The 19,508-nt window shown below is 36.1% G+C and overlaps 1 protein-coding gene and 1 long non-coding RNA gene across 5 annotated transcripts in view; one reads left to right on the plus strand and one right to left on the minus strand.

The window, feature by feature from the left end:
• RGS7BP (regulator of G protein signaling 7 binding protein) overlaps positions 1 to 19,508 on the minus strand; it is a 92,965-nt gene that overhangs the window by 37,909 nt on the left and 35,548 nt on the right. The gene's annotated exons all lie outside the window — the stretch shown is intronic.
• The window catches only part of LOC141570702 (uncharacterized), a 43,161-nt gene that overhangs the window by 20,576 nt on the left and 3,077 nt on the right, over positions 1 to 19,508 (plus strand). The window contains exon 2 of the long non-coding RNA XR_012495118.1: positions 10,886 to 10,933. This is a non-coding gene — a long non-coding RNA (uncharacterized LOC141570702). The remainder of the gene's footprint in view (positions 1 to 10,885; positions 10,934 to 19,508) is intronic.

Below are 19,508 nucleotides of genomic sequence, written 5' to 3' on the forward strand. Positions count from 1 at the left end.
AATAGGTGTGACCCCAGAGACAACCATTAGGAATTTCACAGACTTTAGTGATGACATAAACACTTGGGGTTTGTCAGCTAGCAGAGATAGAAACCAGAACTCCTGTTGCAGCAAATATACTCGAGTTTTTTTTTTCCCCAACCAATTCTGTTGGTGGCTCTTAAGCCACATGACTAGGATTCAGGAAGTCAAGTGGGATGAGGAAAGGGGATAATGTCATTTGCTTTATGTTTCAGAGCAAGTAACTAGGGAGCAAAGTGATTAAATGATTTACTCAAGGATTATGATTTCCAGGACATCTCTTCTAATACCTTCAGTGGTTTCCTCCAGATGGATTACATTTACAAAGATACACCATTATTCTGTGCCAAATTCAGTGACAGCTTCAGAGTCCAGCCTTCGTATGGTATCCTTGAAGAAGAATTCTCAAGGTGGCCCTGTGAGTGTTCATGACCAAGAGAGGACAGGGAGGACACAAATGTGTGTGTGTGTGTGTACGCACGCGTGCACCTGTATGTATGTGACCCAGTTACTATTTTAGTTTTCAAATTCTTAAAGGTAATTACAGGGTCTATCTAAGTTCATAAATACAGAGCAGATGCCAGGTACCTGCTAAATGACTACACTATTTTATACCAAAATAAGCACTGCAATAAAAAGAGAATCCCAGTTAATGAGAAGAAATAGAAACAAGACATTTTTCAAGGTACCTGTAGGTAGAATAGTTGAGTCTCCCTGTTGTCTCCATTTTTCTCATAATCTTCTTCTGGTGAGTTTTGAGAAACTTGTGAATTAGGTGGAAACCTCCTGTATTTAATTTATAGAGAGTCATAGCAAGTTTGGCTCTCCAGGAGCCTTTAAAAAAGTAATTGCAGTAATTCCCCTAACTTCACAGCATGTCCTGTTATGGGAACATATGGCTCGGTGACTTCCTCACCACTGAGCATCACTGGGGATCAAACTCTGCCCTGGAGCTATCCGGGCTCAGTCAGAGAGTAATCGACTTTTAACAACAAAGTGAAACCTGAGGTGCAACTGAATTATCTTTTGGTGGGAAAGTAACTGGGCCAAGCCCTGTTACGATTTAGCCCTGTTACGATTTAGGGCCGTATTATGGCACACATCTCCCTGTGTCTTCTGTTTTGCCCTCTGGCAGGACATTTGACATTTCCCCATGACACAGTTGGGAGAGTTGATAAATAATGGGTAGCATTACTGACACCTTATTCATTTTTTTTTTCCATTTAAAAAGTAAAATCTATATTTAAACAGATTTAAACACTTAAAAAAATCAATAACAATCAGTTTCCTGACATTATGATACATATAATAAAATAAGACTAAAAATATTACTATTGAATTGTATATCATCTTTTATTTATCTTAAAAGTTACTGTTTACGGCATTACTGGGGAGCATTGGGAAATATTGGTGACCTGTGGCTATTCTGAGGCGTCTTTCTGGGAATTTCTCAGGGCATTAGAGGTTGAAAGAGTTAATGGGCTGCACATTCTAACTTCTTTATCTTGATACTTAAAACTCTGCTTATGAATCAGGAGAAAACTAACGTTTACATACAAGGCACTATTTCTTCAATCTCCTAAGTAAAGTATTTCTCTTATTCTGTTTTGGCCTCTTCCCTCATTCTTCTATCCTTTTTGGCTTGAGAGCCTCTTGGCCTTTCCATTTTTCCCTCTGATTCTCTCAGTGTTTTTCCCTTTATGGTTTTCTGTTGGGAGACATATGTGGTCTGCAAACAGCTCATTAGATCCTGGTCTACCAGGGGCTGTGATTCTCACAGCTAGCAGAGAAAGGCCTGTGGCTGATGGAGTCTGCGTCTTGGATTCTTGAATCTCCACTGGGATGACAATCAGCACCATGGGTTACGTGGCTGGAATGCAGCCCTTTCCCACTGACTGTAACTAGGATCTGTCTCTGTTCATATATAGGAGAAGCATATATCTGTTTCCACATTTTAATCTGGAAAATATTTTTTTGCATCTAAAATCAAGATTTTCAACCTCTGATACTTACTATGTGTACCTGATTCCAATGATCTTTAAAGATCAATTATCACTCAATACACTGGAAAGAATTCAGCTTGTTTATTTTCATTATATTTAAAGTCTGGGTTATTAATTGCAGCATGAATATCCATTGGGATTGTAGGGCTCAATACATTGAGCTGTTGGTTTATCTAAATGGTATTTAGCTCTTCATTTTTGATTATGTCATTAAGTTTGGTGATACGTATTTCTCTTTAGCTAAAGCTATATAGGCTTCCTCAATATTGCCAAAACAATGACAGTTTTAAAGCAACTTGAGATAAGAGGGCTGACAAAATTAAACTCATTCAATTAACTCCAAAGAGAGTTTTTGATAAACAAAAGAATTTTCCACATCTTGTTTAACTGCAACAGCACAAAATGTTGATCGATACTTTAAAAATTAATTATAACACTGTAGTTGTATAGTTATAGAATAGCTAATTGTCAAATCCAAGGCCAATGGCCTTCTCTGACATGTGAGAGTCTGTTCATCTAGAGCAATGATCTGAGAAAATCCAAAATATGGTTGACACAGGCTTGGAATTCTATTTTTTAGGCTCAAAAAGTGTTTAAGCAGACAAGCTTTTTGAAGAAGGTTAGGAATAAGGTAGAAAAATGGCATCTGTTTGTCATATTAATAACAACAGCAAATGCATACAGCTTCTTTGTGTCACAGCTTCTGTGCTGCTAGTTTATTCTCTGGTACATTCTTTGGTTTATATGAAGGATTTAGAGAAGAGTTATAACTTTTCTGGCATTTTGCAGTTTACTTTTCAGCTTTAGACTCCTACCCAACACTAGAGGTTCTTTAAATATTATATTTAATAGGATTCTGTAGTGTTACTCTGTCTTTCTATTGACATGCAATGATAATTTGTATTTTTGCATAACTCAGAAGATGACACTTCATGCCAATATGGAAATGTGCATTTCTAAACAGATGTCAGAGCTATTTTCTACAAAAAGGCAAAAGCTTTATGCAAACAGAACAAACCAGTGTCTAGAGACATGGAAAATATCATATTCCACCACGAGTTTTTTTCCACTGGATTATAAAGTCCTTGAGGCCAGAAGGTTTATCTTATTTATCTCTATAACCAGCAACACTTAACGGATTGTCTGGTGCACAGTAGATTCTCAATAAAATGGTTCCCCAAGGTGGCTTAAAAAAATAGTGACTATGTGATGTGAAAAGTCAGAAGGCTTGGGATGTAGTCGCCTATTCCATTTCACCATTAGAGATGGGTTTATTGAAAGTTTCTTTTATTGCAGCCCCTCCCCCCCGTTTTTTCTTTACCTAAAACATATTAACTGACATTTTATGCAGATAAGTGAAAAGAGGAAAGTACCAGAGGTAGCCATTTTTAAAGTTTGGTAAATCTCCTTCCAGATAAATATTCCCAGGAGCAGGAAGTTTTATCCATTGTTTTTGTTTCCCAAACACTTAGCAGAGTGTCTGGCTCATTGGAGACTCTCAATCCACGTTTGTTGAAATGAACCACACTGAGCATTCAAGTATGAGTCTGAGTGATACCTGTACTGTTCTCAAAGGGGCAAGGCTGGTACTTCAGAGTGTTCTAGTCAGTGAAGGGAAGCAATAGGAATCTGACTGCAGGAGGAAGAGAGTCCCAATTTCCTGCAGTAGTTCACATTTTCCAGAAAAAGGAAAAAATAGTAACATAAAGGCCACATCCCACCTTCTACAATGAAGCGTAAGTGGTCTAGAGTCAAATATTTCTGGGTTTGCTATATCTTGACTTCATGACTTGTAACATATGACCTTGGGCAAATTTCTGAACCTCTTGGTGCCTCAAGTATGGAACTGGAATAGTAATACATACCTCATAGCATTAGTGAAAAGCTGTAAGGGAAATAATGTATGGGAACTATTTGCTCATAACAAGCACAAATGAATGGGGGAAGGGTTCCCAGGAGGCGATGTGCACGTAGTGTCTAGACATACTTACACCTTTGGTACAGGCTTGCTTCCTACTCAATTACTAATTCAAATAATATTTATTGATTTCCTGTTATTTACAACCTGGAAGAGAAAACAAAGGAAAGTTTTACTTTTTTCTGGAGTCCCTTTTTAAGAGTTCATGGAAACTCCCATTATTATCCTATTTTTTTTATTTGATGATAACAGATTGTACGTCTCCTCTAAGATAAATTAGTTTTTCTTAACAGTGATAAAAATCTTGCCATCTTTTTTTCCTTCCTTGATGTGGTATTTTACTGCCATCAAATTTTCAACTAACTGGCACCACCCTGGAGATCTACATATAATTTTTTCTTTCTTTCTTAATAATGAGGTATAATGTACCATTAGGTGAAACAAAATGAAAGGACTCTGCACCTTTGCCAATAGTTAGCTCAAGGACAGAAATAGCTCTTCCAGGCAGACAGACATATGGGCAGGAGGAGATAATGATTAACAAATGTGTAGGTCAGTCTCTCCAATAGAGGCATTACTTTTGATTTTCAAAATAGCATAAATTATGTAAGCTGATGAGCCCTTGGGGGGGGGGAGTTAATGAGCTTACTGACAAAGTGCTTAAGGGTAGAAACATGCTTTACTATTTCTTGGCATTTGATTCAGCATTAGCAAAATGCAATATAACTAACGTTTACTGGGAGTTTACCATGTGCCAGATACCATGCTAAGCACTTACATCTCATTTAATTCTTGCAGTGAGTCTACGAGGTAGTTACTGTCCTTATGCTTAATTTACAGATTGAAGGAAATGAGGCTTAAGAGAAGTTATGGAACTTGCTCAAAGTCACGCAAAATAGTAAAGAGAATTATAAGACTCAAACCTAAATTTATGCTTTTAATTGCTACATAATATTATCAGAACTGAGTGCTCAGGTTGACCTATATTTATATGTTTCTTCGTTCATTCCATGTACAGTTATCGAGGGCATATTTTATGCAAAATATTGTGCTAGGAATGAAATAATCATTTTTAAACTTTTTCGTTGTTGAGTCCCTAAATTATTATGGCTTAAAATTCAGCTCTACTCATAGTACCTCCATTTTTCCATTTATAATAACTTTACAATGATAAAAATAATTTCCTCCTGCCTAGCTCGAGGAAATGCATAGAACAAAGGGAGCATAAATGTGTAACACAGGAGGCATACCAGGCTAGTACAAGCTGGTGTATGTGGAGTAGGGGGGGAAATTGCCATTCAGCCTCCCAGGGATCCCTCCATCCAAGCAGAGCAATGAGAATGAAAAAAGGCATGGTACGGATTGGGCATAGAATCCTCTTCCTAGCTGTCTGTCCCTTTTTCTGGTGCACAAAAATGAGTGCACTGAGGAGTAAGGGGGAAGGTGCCATTGGTGCTGTTCATAGGCCATTATTATTCTGTCTTTTGCCGGAGGAGAGGAAAAAGCATCCAGGATGCAATGCAGAGGCCTCTGTTTACCACTCTACTGGGAATGTGAGAGTTGCCTGCACAAATGAAAGAACAAACACTATAAATTATTTGCAAAGCATTTTATAAGTGAGCAGTGAGATAAATATATTAATGCAAATATGACATTGTTGATGGCTAATGGCTCAGTTGGATTTAGAGCATAAGAGTTTTTAAGTGTTATACTTAGACAAGCAGGCTTCAAACTTTGTATATCATGCATCCCTAGCAATAAAAAATTAAACATGCATTCCTAATACACAACATGTGTTTGTTGATAAATTTTTCTTATACAATGATATTAACATGCTGAATATACTAAAAATTTACAAAAGTAGAAATTAGAAAAGGAGACTATAAAATATAAAGTTATTATTATTTTTTTTTGGATCATCTTGCACATTACTTTGAAGCCTACAGGATTGGATTGGAGGTTCTCAAATTTTAAGGTGCATTCAGATCGCTTAAATGGCACGTTAAACCACAGAACGTTGGGCTCTGTCTCTAGTTTCCAGTTCAGTGGGTCTAGGCTGGGGCCTGATCATTTGATTTTTAAGTTGCCAACTGATGTAGGAATCACTTTGAGAAGCAATGGGTTAGCTTTTTACAGCCATATCCCTTAGGGAAGGCATCTAGCCTCCAAAGAGAAGAAGCAACAATGTTGGCACGCCAGTGGTAAGGCTGATTGATATTTAAAGCAGACGACCCTATGGAGTATCCCCAATCATAACACAAGGCCACAGAGCTAATTCCATTAAGGAAAAGAGTAGCTTCAGTAAATATCCAAGTACATTCCAGTCACATAGAGAGAAAAATGTTGTCAGATGACATTCAGGATACACATTAGGGAAACCTTAGTAAGTAGATCCAAACCCACATGTTAGCTCAAACTTAAGCAGATGGAAGAGACCATGGGAGGCTCCAGGACCACAGTGATCTGGCATCCCACATGACAGGCACCCCCAAGAAGCCAAGCAGTTGCTTGGCACAGTCTTCTGAGAAGCCTCCTGGAGGGTGTGCATTCAAGTTGCAAATCCTATTTGGTTTGCACTCCAGGTTTTACTGAGTAAGATTTCGTCCTCATTTTAAAAACATCTTGTTTTAAAAGTTTTGCTTCGTTTTGGCCTTCTTTCATTTCCTGTCCTTGAACTTATAATTGCAACACTCTTAATGTGAACTGACATCTTATTGCAAATCAAAGGAAGTGCAACAATACTTACTTTACAAATTAGGACATGTTAACAAATAGCCTCAAATGGTGAGAAGACTGGAAAGTGGAAATGTTCTGAGTAAGGACAAGAATGATAAATTCATAAGCTCTCTGCCTTCTGCTCTGAACAAATTATCTACAGGGGCGCTGACTGGGAAGCAAGTGGGAAAGGCAGAGAATGCACCAAGACACACTACAGCTCACAGTACTACATTTCTAGAGATCCATGGCAGATACCCAGTGCTCCTACAGCTGACGAAAACTGCTTGAAGGACGTGCGGCTGCAGCATCACTGGGGCCTGCAAGTCTCAGCGGAAAAACTATAAACAGCTCTTGTCTGTCTGTTAAAGGTAAAGGTCCTGGTTGTGCTCTCTGACCTGCTGCAAAAGCAGCTTGCAACCAGGGGTGGGAGTCATTGTTCAGCATAGTGTAACAGGGAAATTGGAAAAGTTGATCGAGGCAGGAAATGAAAAAATAATAGAAAGAAGCCTGGCAAGGGAAAGGACTGATGGGGGACAAATCTGCCTGGGGATGTTGGGAACTTAACTACATTTCACGAGAGGAAGGTTACACATGCTGGCTGCTAATGCTGCAGTGAAACATAGACGATCCAGTCCATTCTTTCCCAAGGATTTAGGTGGACAGGAATTAATTTCTATTTAATTTTTGTACTATTGTGTCTGTCTTGTTTTTGTTATTGTTTTAAACCATGCGGTTCCACATTTTAGACAATGTCATTTATTTTCCAAGTTGACTGCTTAGATGAGTGTGTGCTTAAGTTGCATTTCCAAGCATGAATGTGTGATGTCTCCACGAGATATACACACAAACTCATTTCCATCTACTGTGAATTATGAAACGCAGTTTCCACTGCAATTTAAACATGTCGTCTAATTAAAGATACAAATCTTGAAATGTTTTTCTTTTCTCACCACTCTATCTTTGCTTTTACACACACACACACACACACACACACACACACACACACACGCATATGCATACACGTCACAGATTATTTTTTTTAGGTCAAGCACACAGTGTTCTACCAGAAAGGAATAATGCCAAATAAAAATAATAGCAAGGATAAAGAAAAATAATCACTCAGTCTACATGGAGCCAAGAGAAGATTTAGAAAACAAAGAGTAAGAAGTTTTAGGCAATTTTCCCAAACATCAAGCAATTTTATATTTGTTCGCTCTTTGAAAATGACAAAATAGTATTATGACAATATTAAAATTATTTTTAGATGAAAAGTAAATTACCCCCAAATTCCACATCTTAATGTATCTAAGTTAACTTTTGTGACAGAATTTTCCAAACTTTGATCATCTGGATATTTACATTTACTCAGTTAAAATCACTGTAGGCCAATTTTGTGTTCTTCTTTTTAAACTTAGCACTCTATCATAAACATTTCCCCATTTTAAATAACTGCAGCATGGTAATGTGGAAAAAAACCAAGTAGGAAACTCACAGAAAAGAAAATAAGAAAGTATAATAAATACATGAAAAAATACTCAACCTCATTAGTAATCAGGGAAATGCAAATTTAATCAGCGAGATATAGCTTTTTCATATTCATTAGATTAGAAAAGCAAAAGACTGAAAATACCAAGTGTTTCGGAGGAGCTGGAGCCATGTACCAGGAGTGTGAATCGACACAACCGTTGAAGAACACTGTGAAGCATCAAGTACAGTGAAGTGTGTATGTTCACCCCCATCGGTTCTACTCCAGTGTTTGTCCTAGAGTAGCATTGCTCAACAGAACTTCCTACAATGAGGGGAGCAGTCTTCTCTGCTAAGCAGTGTGGTAACCACTAGCTGCATGTATCTTTTGAGAGCTTGAAACAGGCTAATGTGACTTAGGAGCTGAATTTTTAATATTAATTATGTCGATGTAAATGTCTATGCCTCTAGCAGTATATAAGTATACCAACATCACCACAGAATTGCCAGGACTGGATGTAATCATTTCTTTGACATTTTGTTAATTTGCAGTGTGTAAAATTGTCTTACCAGGTGGTTTTCAAATTATTAACAGAGTTGAATATTTTCCCTTGTGTCTGCTTCTTCCAGTTGTGTGCCTATCCCCTTTGTCCATTTTTAGCTAATGTCTTTGCTATAAATTCCAGGCAGTATTTTTCTTTTTTCTTTTTCTAGCAATAGTTACTACCAATTTTATATATTCCTCAATTTCTTTCTAATTTGTATCTCTTAGAACTTCAGTACAATTTTTCCCATTGTATTTTTCAATTAGCATTAAAATATTTCTGTATTTTCACTGATAGTTTCTCTTTTGAAGGTTAAAACAACTTTAGTTCAGATTAACAGGTACAAGTAAGTAAAAACTAAACTATTAAAACAAAAGAAAGATGCAAACACTGAATTGCATTGAGTAAAACAGACAAATATGTTTGTACAAAGTGTGAAGAACTCATTTGGTTTATAAGAGAACCACCAACTAAAGTGAATTAGGTTTATTACTCATTTACTGAGTGCCTGTTACCTGCTACATATTTTATTCCATTGTCACCTGCCCTCAATTTTTGTTGTGGAGAAATTTAATTGTAGTTCCTCTGTAGGTAATGTCTTTTCTATCTGGATGCTTTTAAGATCGTCCTTTTTCCATGATACCCTGTGGTATCATTCCATCCATTCTCTCTATTTTCCCGGTCTGAAACACTTATTAGAAATATGTTGGACCTTCTCATTCTAATCTTCGCATCTTCTTAACACCTCTTTCAAATTTTCTATACTTTTCTCTTTTGAATTCTTAGCATTTTCCTCAGAGTTATCGTTCAGTTTACTTTTTTTTTTTTCCTTTCTGGCTGTGTGTAATCTATCCATTAAGTTTGAATGATTATGTTTCCTCATTGCTGGAGTTCTTCTCCAAGTATGTTTGGTCTTTTTACATATTCTCTTTTGTCTTGTGTTTTAAGTTCTTCTTTTGCATCTTTAATAATTTAAGACACACTCTAACTTGTGATTAGTTAATGCTATTAACTAGAGCTCTTGGAGACTTAAATCCTACTGTTTATTTTGCATGCACATGCTTGCTTACTGTTGCTAGGCTCTTTCCTTATATATTTTACTACTTAAGCTTGAGATCTCCTATTCAGAGGACTTTATCTGTAGATTCCTGAGAAGCATTGCTTTTGATCTACAATGTCCATGTAAAGCATGGTTATAATTTCTTAGAGTCAAGCAAACGTCCTAGTTATCTCCTTGTGCTGGTGGCACATTTTCCCTGGTCTACCTCTTCCCTAAATATGTAGCCCTTTGAGTGTCTCGGTTAGTATCAATCCCAACAGGAAAGAAAGGGATGAATCAAAGAGCATTTATTTACATAGGGACTGATTACAATGGTAGGGATAGCAAATGGGAACCAACAGGAATTTGAGGCTGACCATGTGACACTTTCACCACTCCTAGGCACTAAGTGATGGGAGGAGAGAGAGAGAAGTTGTTGGGACCTTACAGGAGAAAGAGTTGTACTGTTGTAGTGCAGGTCTCCTTGGGTAGAACAGTGACTGGCAGTTATCAGACACAGCCAGTTCAAAGGGACCTCATATGGAAGGAAACAGAAGAATAAATACCTTGACCTCACTCTTCCCCATCCCTCCAAACTTTGGCCAGGGGTTCCCATTGACTAAGCCCACCTGGAAGCTAGAGGACAAGGGAGCCTGGTGATAGGGTGGAGAAGGCCAGAGTGGATCTGGATGGACAACGAGCAGACATGACTTTATATGAGTATTTATTTCTACATCAGTTATACATTTAGAAGAGTGATTATCATATTTTATATAACTTATCTGTCTTGTATGTTTTTTAGAGTTATCTAACTCGGTGCATTGCCAGAAATGGAAAACACAAGACTCTGATGTGGATATTATTAACATTCTAAAGATGAAGAAACTGAGGCTGGGTTACTTTCCCAGGGATCACAGAGTGATTAAGCCTGGGGTTGGAATGCTGACTCTAAAGTCCAGGATCTTCCTATTGCACTAAACATTGGATGCGGGTGTGCTGTGGTGGCTGACATTTTACAAGGAAGGAAGGGAGGGAGGGAGAAAGGAAGGAAGGAAGGAAGGAGAGTGAATCTATAAGATTAACTGTAAAGCTCAAAAAAGGAAAGATAGGCTAAAAAAACAAGAATATCAGAGAATCACTAATATAAGAACTAAACTTAAAGTATTGTAAGTTGCAGGTATGAATTGACAACGACATTGGAAGCCATCATTAAGGAAGAAAAAACGTAAGTCTTAATCATTTATTTTCCTTTGGACAATATAAGATTATGAGATAAAATATCCTGATTTCAGATTATATGAGCATTTACAACTGTGCCATGACCATATGACTTCAAAACAGAATCAAAAGCCTCCAAATAGAATAAATTGTCAACAGACATCATGGAAGGACAAAAGGGAACACTTAAAAGTCCAGAAAACTCCCAATTTCAATTCAGACCCAGGTGTTAGGAGTTGATGTAGAGCACAGAGAAGAAATTCTGATTCCAGATAATGTTGAATCAGGTCATATAGCTGCTTCACATGAGAAAAAAATTAAAAATGAAGCTGGGTTAGGTATATCAGGTTACTTATCTCCCAAAACTTTCGTTTTCCAAAAGCAAAGGAAAATTCTGCTTTGTTGAGAAATCAGTGCAAAAACAAAAACAAAGAAATAAGAAATCCCTAGAACGTAGTAGCATACGTCGTATTTGAAAGGCTAAATAATTAAGAAAATGTCAGAAGTAGCTAATATAGTCTAAAAACTGGATAAATTTTGGAAAGCTGTTTAGAAAATATCACTGACTTTGGAAGAAATAATCAGAATTGGTAGAAAAAAAAGGAGTAATAAATGAAAACCAAGAATTTTCCTAATGCGTACATTTTAAAATATCATTTTGGGAACTGTTATTTAGGGGGTAAATTTCTCTAGACTATTTCAGCTTAGACCACATTATCAACACTTAGTGATCACCAAAGGGCATATTTTATCGAGTGTTAGAGGTAATTCACTTTAGAATATATCTTGAAAATGAGGAAAACGAATTCTGTACATAAGAGATGAAGAGATGCTTTAATTTTCCAAAAATATTTAACAAAGGTGCATATTCTAATTCCAATTAATGAGGAAAGATCAAGTTTGCACAGTATCAAATACGGAGTTGGTAAGCTAAGCTGGCACTGTTTTGTGTACACAGGTAAACTCATTGTGAGGGTATTGGTTTAACAAATATATTTTTAAAAGAAAAGATATGTGAACCAGATGATACCTAATTAGAACAATGGGAAAATTGTCTTAAAATTTAAAAAGTAAAAGATTTTAGATTAACGATAAAGGATAGTAGACTAATATGTAATGGACTAATTGATTCACTGTTAATAACTGCTTAACACATAATGAAAAGAAAGAAAGATGCAGCGTTGCAACAAAGTACAGCAGAAATATATGATGTTGTGCTGACTTAAAAAAGATCAGAAGCTGCACGGAAAAATCCCTTTTGGTCTTATTAGCCAAGTGCTGATCTGATATACTTTTTCTGAACACTTGATATCTAAAAAGAATAGAAGCACACTCTATGGTTCTGATACAGGCTGACTCTCACAAAACTCCTTGAGACACAGTATGTTTCTGTAGTGAGTAATCTTTGTCTATTTTAATACTGTGTTGGCAGAGGGGGCACATTCTTGAACGAGGGTGACACATAAATGGAAAACCCAATACAGAGACGAGGTGGTAATGACTGGGGTTTCAATGAAATAAAATACCAGTTTAGTGAGCATTCAATTTGGGAAATTGCTGCTGTAATTTTATTCTGAGTTAATGGCTTTAGAAAATAACGATTTCATAGGTGTAGGCCACTTCATTTTTAATATATTTAAAAGTACATTTGTTTTACAAAATGAGGAATGTTCTGTGTTATGAGCTGAATGTTTGTGTCCCCTCAAAATTCATATGTTGAAGCCCTAACCCCCAATGTGATGGTTCTTGAAGATGGGTCCTTTGGGAGATAATTAGGGTTAGGAGAGGTCATGAGGACAGGGCCCTCTGATGAGATAGTGCCCTTATAAGAAGCGTCACTGGAGAGGTCTCTCTCTCTCTCTCTCTCTCTCTCTCCCTCCTCCACCACCCCACCAGGTAATGACACAGTGAGAAGGGGGGCCATATGCAAGCCAGGAAAAGGGTCCTCACCAGAACCCAACCATACTGGCACCGTAATCCTGGACTTCCAGCCTCCAGAACTGAGAAGAATAATTTCTGCTGTTTCAGCACCCTTTCTATGGTATTTTGTTATGGCAGCCAGGGCATAATTAAAACGGGAAGACTATGTTCTTCAAAGGTGTCAATAAAGATAAAGAAGAGTCTGTAGAAATAGCCCAGATTAAGGGAAGCTAAAGAGACATGACAACTAAATGCAACCTGACCTAAAGGGGAGCCTATATTGGAAAGGGGAAAAAAATGCTGTAAATGACAGTATTATGTGAACTGACAAATATGGAATATGGACAGATTAGATGATTATTGTTTTGGTATATATGTATGATTTTAGTGGCCGTACTATATTTATGTAAGACAATACCTCTATTTTTAGGAAATACACACTGAAATGCTTAGGTGTAAAGGGCCACTTACCCTTCAATGATTCACACACACACAAAATCATATATTTAATGATACTTATATATTAAATGATAAAGCAAATAGGATAAAATATTTACAATAAGTGAATAAAATATTTACAATATATATGCAGGTATTCTTTAACTTTATTCCTGCAACATTTTGTAAGTCTAAAATTATTTATAAACATTATTTTGTTTTGAAGTTCACTTAAAAAACAATATTCACCATTTTATTAAAGGTGGTTTAATAAACAATATAACTGTGGTGGTTCAATGAGTCAATCCCTAAAAATAACAATTCAGTCACAACTGGTTTTCTTAGCATGATGAACTATATTAACAACTGTTTAAAAAGCAACTCCTCAGGGTCCATGGAAAAAGCCCAGGACCCTGGTTCCCCCACTGACCACCACTCCCCTCTGACAGAAGGACAGGAGCCAGTTCACCATGATGGCCTCCTCTTGTTTAACTATAAGAGATCAGACTTATTTCGAATGCCTTCATAGGGTTTTGTGGAGATAATATGTGGGAAAGTATTTCATATTTCCCAATATAGATTTAAAATGGAGAGAAATGTAGCAGGAGCTATACTCGAGTTGGTTCTGAACACTTTTCTGTGTGGCAAACTCTTCTCAAAAGAAAAACTACCTAACAGATCCCTAACAGATCACTCTCTTTAAAGGTAACATTTCTCCATAAAAAGGAATTCATAAATGCTCATCATAGAATCTTTGGAAAACAGAATAAGGAAAACAAAACAAAACACCCAGAATCCCCCACAGTAATAATTTACATCTATTGTATTTTTCAGATATTTTACTTAGTAAATATATAATATATAAAACCCACAGGTTTAGAATGAATGGGATCATATAAATAGTATTTTGTAACATGCTTTTATTTATTTATTTCTATTAACTTTTATTTATTTAAGTGTGTTTTGCCAGGACCCATTAGCTCCAAGTCAAGTAATTTGTAACATGCTTTTAGAATAATGCTACATTGTCAACACTTTTCCATGTTAGTATACCTACAAAATTCAATTTTAAGGAAAAATTATCCACAAATTCTTCTAAAATACATGTTTATTTCCTTAGGATAAATCATTATAATTGGAATTTCTGAATCAAAAGTGGGAAATTTTTTTACAGGTTTACTGAGGTATAATTGATAAAATTATACATATTTAAGGTGTACAATGTGATGTTTTGATATACATGTACATTTGTGAAATGATTACTACATCAAGCTAATTAACATATCTATCACCTCACATAGTTACCACTTTTGTGTGTGTAGTGGGAATACTTAAGACCTACTCTCAGCAAATTTCAAGTATACAATACAGTATTCTTAAATATAGTCATCACGCTGTTCATTAGATCTTCAGAATTTATTTATCCTACGTAACTTAAACCTTGTACTTTTGACCAATATCTCCCTTTTCCCTTACTCTTCAGCCCTTGATAACTACCATTCTGGTCTCTCCTTTATGAATTTGAATTTTTTAAAATTTCACATACTCGTATAAGTGAGATCATGCAATATTTGTTTTTCTGTGTCTGGCTTATTTTATTTAGCATAATGTCCTTTGGGTTCATCCATGTTGTCACAAATGGCAAGATTTCTTTCTTTCTTGATGCTGAATAGTATGCCATTATATGTATATATATCACATTTTCTTTATCTTTTCATCCATTCATGGACAGTTAGGTTGTTTCCATATCTTGGCTATTGTGAATGATGCTACAGTGAAATGGGAGTCTAGATATCTCTTCGAGATACTGATTTCATTTCTTTTCGTTATATACCCAGAAGTGGAATTGCTTAATCATATGGTAGTTCTATTTTCAATTTTTTGAGAAACCTCCATACTGTGTTCCATAATTGCTATACCAGTTAACATTCCCACCAATAGTGTATAAAGGCCTCCCCTTTTCACATCCTTGTCAACACTTATTATCTTTGGTCTTTTTAATAAGAGCAGTCCTAACAGGTGTGAGGTGATGATATCTCAAGTGGTTTTGATTTGCATTTCCCTGATGACTAATGATGTTGAGACATTTCTCAATAGAATACATACAAATGGCCAATAGGTATATGAAAGGTGGAAATATTTCTAAGACTTTTGATAAATGTTGCTAAATAATTATCCATTAAGGTTAAACTAATCTATGTCATCTACCAGCCATTTTTTGAGAATATGTAGATTTCAGAACGTTTTTCCATCTTTGGCAATCTAATTTGCATTTCTTTGATTACCACAAGCTAGGAAAATTTGCCATATGTTTTTTGATTATTTTATTTCTTCTTTCGTGATTTAGAATTTTATCTCCTTTGCTTATTTTATGTATGAAGCATTTGTCTTTTCTATTACTTTGTAAGAGTTTTCAAGGAAAGTTATCAACTTCTGAAACATTTACTGAAAATGTTTTTCTTAATATGCTTATCCTTCAATTGCAAATAAATAACTACAGAAATTAAGTGATAAATACATTAATTATATAATTAATGCATAAAACATTCTTACTATGATCTGTTTTCAAATTTTCTCAATGGTCCCTAAGTATGTTTAAAAAATTTTTACAACCAGGAATTAATTAAGGCTCATACAAGTTTAAGTCTTTTTCATCTCTCTTTCATCTGGAACAGTCTCTTGCCTTTTCCTCCCATGAAATTGACTTTTTTGAAGAGACCATGTCAGTTGTCCAATAAAATACGTTTCTCATTCTGAATTGACTTGTTTCTCTGTGGTGTTATTTTATTTGCATACAGAAATTTTTAATTTTTATATAGTCAGATGTGTCAGGCATTTTATTTATGGTTACTGGCTTTGGTGTCATTTTCAGAAAGGCCTTTCCCAACTCAATTATATAAACATGTATCACTATTGTTTTCTTTTATCACTTCAGATTTACAGTTAAATCTGTAAAGTGTATGGTAAAATGTGTGAACAGATTTCTAAGTAGATATACCACGGCACTTGTGAGAATTAAGTAAATTATCAGCTAGTGATGTTGGCCACCACCTAACTTTGTGTGTAATATTATCATGAATAAATATTTATTTAATGTAACAATAAATCATTCAGATAACATTATTTGAATGTCGTGTATTTATTATCAGGTTTCAGATATTGCATCAAACAGAAACTGCATCAAAGAGAGGGAAAGATTGTCAGTCAAATTTCAAAATAATCAGTATTCAATTTTATGCCAATAGCTGACTCTATTTTATTATTTCCCCCCAAAAGACTCACTAGCATTCTTCAAAATAGTGGGAGTCTATAATTCTGATCACCAGGAATGATGATTTTAAATATAGTTCATTAAAATGAAAATGAGAAGAGGAAACAGCCATTATCTCACTTATACAAAATGTCCATTGGACTAATTGTAACAAGGAAGAATTTTCATCATCATATAAGCCACCGATTCTTATTAGGACATTGATAGTAATATTTCCTAAATCTTCATAATTAGGAGTGAGATTCTTTCTGACAGGATTTTCCTGATCATTATATCATAATTTAGCTAACCTTAAAGGCAAATTAAAGTACCCATTTCTTATGAAACATCTGAATTCCATTTACATGTTTTTAATGTTAGATTTGGTTTACTGAAGGGCAGTAGCCAATAATGGAAAATGCTTAAGGTAGAAGGCTTTGAAATTTTTGTCAGTACCAACTGAGAAGTTGTGGCTTATATAATCTCAGAAAGTATGACTTTCAAAATGTCTGCTCATCAGAAAGCTAAAATTAAAAAGGAAGACAATACTAAGCATTTGTGAGAAGAATTTCCATACACTGATATTGGGAGTGTAATTGGTACTACCCCTTTAAAAAAAAACCTGTGGCTATATTTTCTATTTACTCAAGATAAATATACACCTATCTTATGACCCAGAATTTTACTCCTAGGTATTAACCCAAAAGAATTGAAAACCTATGTTCACCAAAAAAATCATAAACAAGAATATTCGTAGTAGCTTTATTTATAATAGCCCCAAATTGGAAACAACTCAAAGTCACTCCATAGGGAAATAGATAAATCGTAGTACATTAAGAAGATTGCTCCATGCAAACACATGGATGAAACTCACAGATATACTTTATGAATTCATTTCAATGAAGTTTAAGAACTGGCAAAACTAATCTATGGTAATAGAAATCAGAATAGTGGTTATTTACGTCCTGCGTTGATGTCTAGTGGGAAGAGGCATGCGGTGACATTTTGGGATACAGGAAGTGTTCTACATCTTGATCTGGGTGGTGTTTACACAGGTGTACACACATGTAGGGATTAAAGGAACTGTACACTTAAGATTAGTACATGAACTCGCTGTGCTCTATTTACTACCTCATATGGGAAGAAAATTCTGCTATTGATTGTTGTAACTGTATGAAGGCTAGAATAAATATATTCAAGTTTCTCCCATCATAAAAAAGAACCTGATCCTGTGTCCCCTCCCATACTTGCCTATATCTGTCCTTCCTTTTATAGACAAAGTTCTTTCAAAGATTTCTGTAGTCACGATATTTCTAATGTCCCAATCTTGCTCCAAACACTGTCCTCTTTCCTAACTGAATAGTCCGTTCCAAGGTCTCTAACATTCTCGCGACCAAACTTAATGGACAATTTTCCATTATTTCATGACCTCTCTGGAGCATTCCACACTATTGACTTCTCCCTCCTCTTTGAAAGGCTCTCTTCCTTGTTTCTGTGATGCTGCCTTTTGCGGTTTTACTCTTACCTCTTAGGGGGCTGCGTCTTTGTCTCCTGTGCTGGCTCTTTATCTCTGTCTGTTCTAAATGTTGGGGTGCCTTGGGGCTCTGCTTGGCACTCTTCATCTCACATTACACCTCTCCCATCCATCACATCTATTCCCGTTACTCCCATTAATACTTGTAACATTGACTTCCAGCCCAGACCACTTTACTGGAAGTCCAGATCCATTTCTACAACAGCCTATTGTGCATTTCCATTTTGATTTCCCACAGGTACCCCAAATCAATATTATTATCTTCCCCCAAATCTTTTCCTCTTGTATTCCCTATCTGAACGAATGGCACCCCCATTCACTCAGATGACCAAGCCAGAACTTTCTGGGTTATCCTTAATTTAGTCTCCTCTTTCTTTCCTCAGATGCAATTAACCTCTTTGATTCTAGTTTCTGAATTAGGCTCAATTCCTTCTGCTTTCCATTCTCACTACACTAACAACGTTCAGGTTAACATCACTGCCCACTAAATTACACCAACATCCTCCTAAGTCTTGACCCCTTCCAACTCCTTCTTCACAGTATAGCCAGAGTAAACTTTCTAAAAGGGGAATTGGGTCATATTATTCCTTTGTTTAAAACTCTTCAGTGGCTCCCCATTGTCCTCGGGATAAAAGGCAACAGCTGAATATGGCTTACAACGTGGCTCTGGATTACCCCTGCTACCTAATCTCTCTCTTGTGCTTATCGAGTCCTACACTATGGCCTTACATCAAAACCACTTTCAGTTCTAAAATACATATGCCATGATTTGGGGCATCCCAGAGCCTTGGCACGTGCTCTTCCTCTGGTTGTCACACATTTCTCAACTCCTTTGTCCTCTCCAACTCCTAGACATTCTGAAAGTCTCATCTTAGATATCAACATCACTGTCTTTGGGAAATTCTCCCTAAAATCCCTAATCAGTTTTAAATACTATCCCTGTGAGGTACCAGTATACCCTATACCTAACCCTAGAATGACGTTTCATACCACATTATCATGGACTGTTTGCTTCTCTCTGTTTCCCACTGTAGTGTGAGCTTGATAAATGTAGGGACTGTGTCTTATTCATTTTTTTTTGTCCCGGTGCCTAATACAGTGTCTGACATATTGGCTCGAAATATGTTAAATGAAGATAAACCAACTATTTCTAAAGTACTATATATTAAATATCATTAGTATACTTACATGTATAATTGTGTTATTAACAGGAAGTACTGAATCAGGGCTGTCTATTTTTTTTAATAGCATTTCTGAAAAGGGAACCCTATGCAAAAGTTTTTCCTCTTTTTTTTCTCTCTTTTTAAATACACACAGTATACCTGTTGAACAGAGCTACCGGGACTTCATTTGGGCCACAGAAACTAGAACTCGGGACTTAAAGTTAGTAATTGAAGACGATGGCTTAAAGGCCTCTGCACTCCCACCTCTATTTTTCTT

This window comes from Rhinolophus sinicus, linkage group LG03, assembly GCF_036562045.2.
Source record: "Rhinolophus sinicus isolate RSC01 linkage group LG03, ASM3656204v1, whole genome shotgun sequence".
NCBI lineage: Eukaryota > Metazoa > Chordata > Mammalia > Chiroptera > Rhinolophidae > Rhinolophus > Rhinolophus sinicus.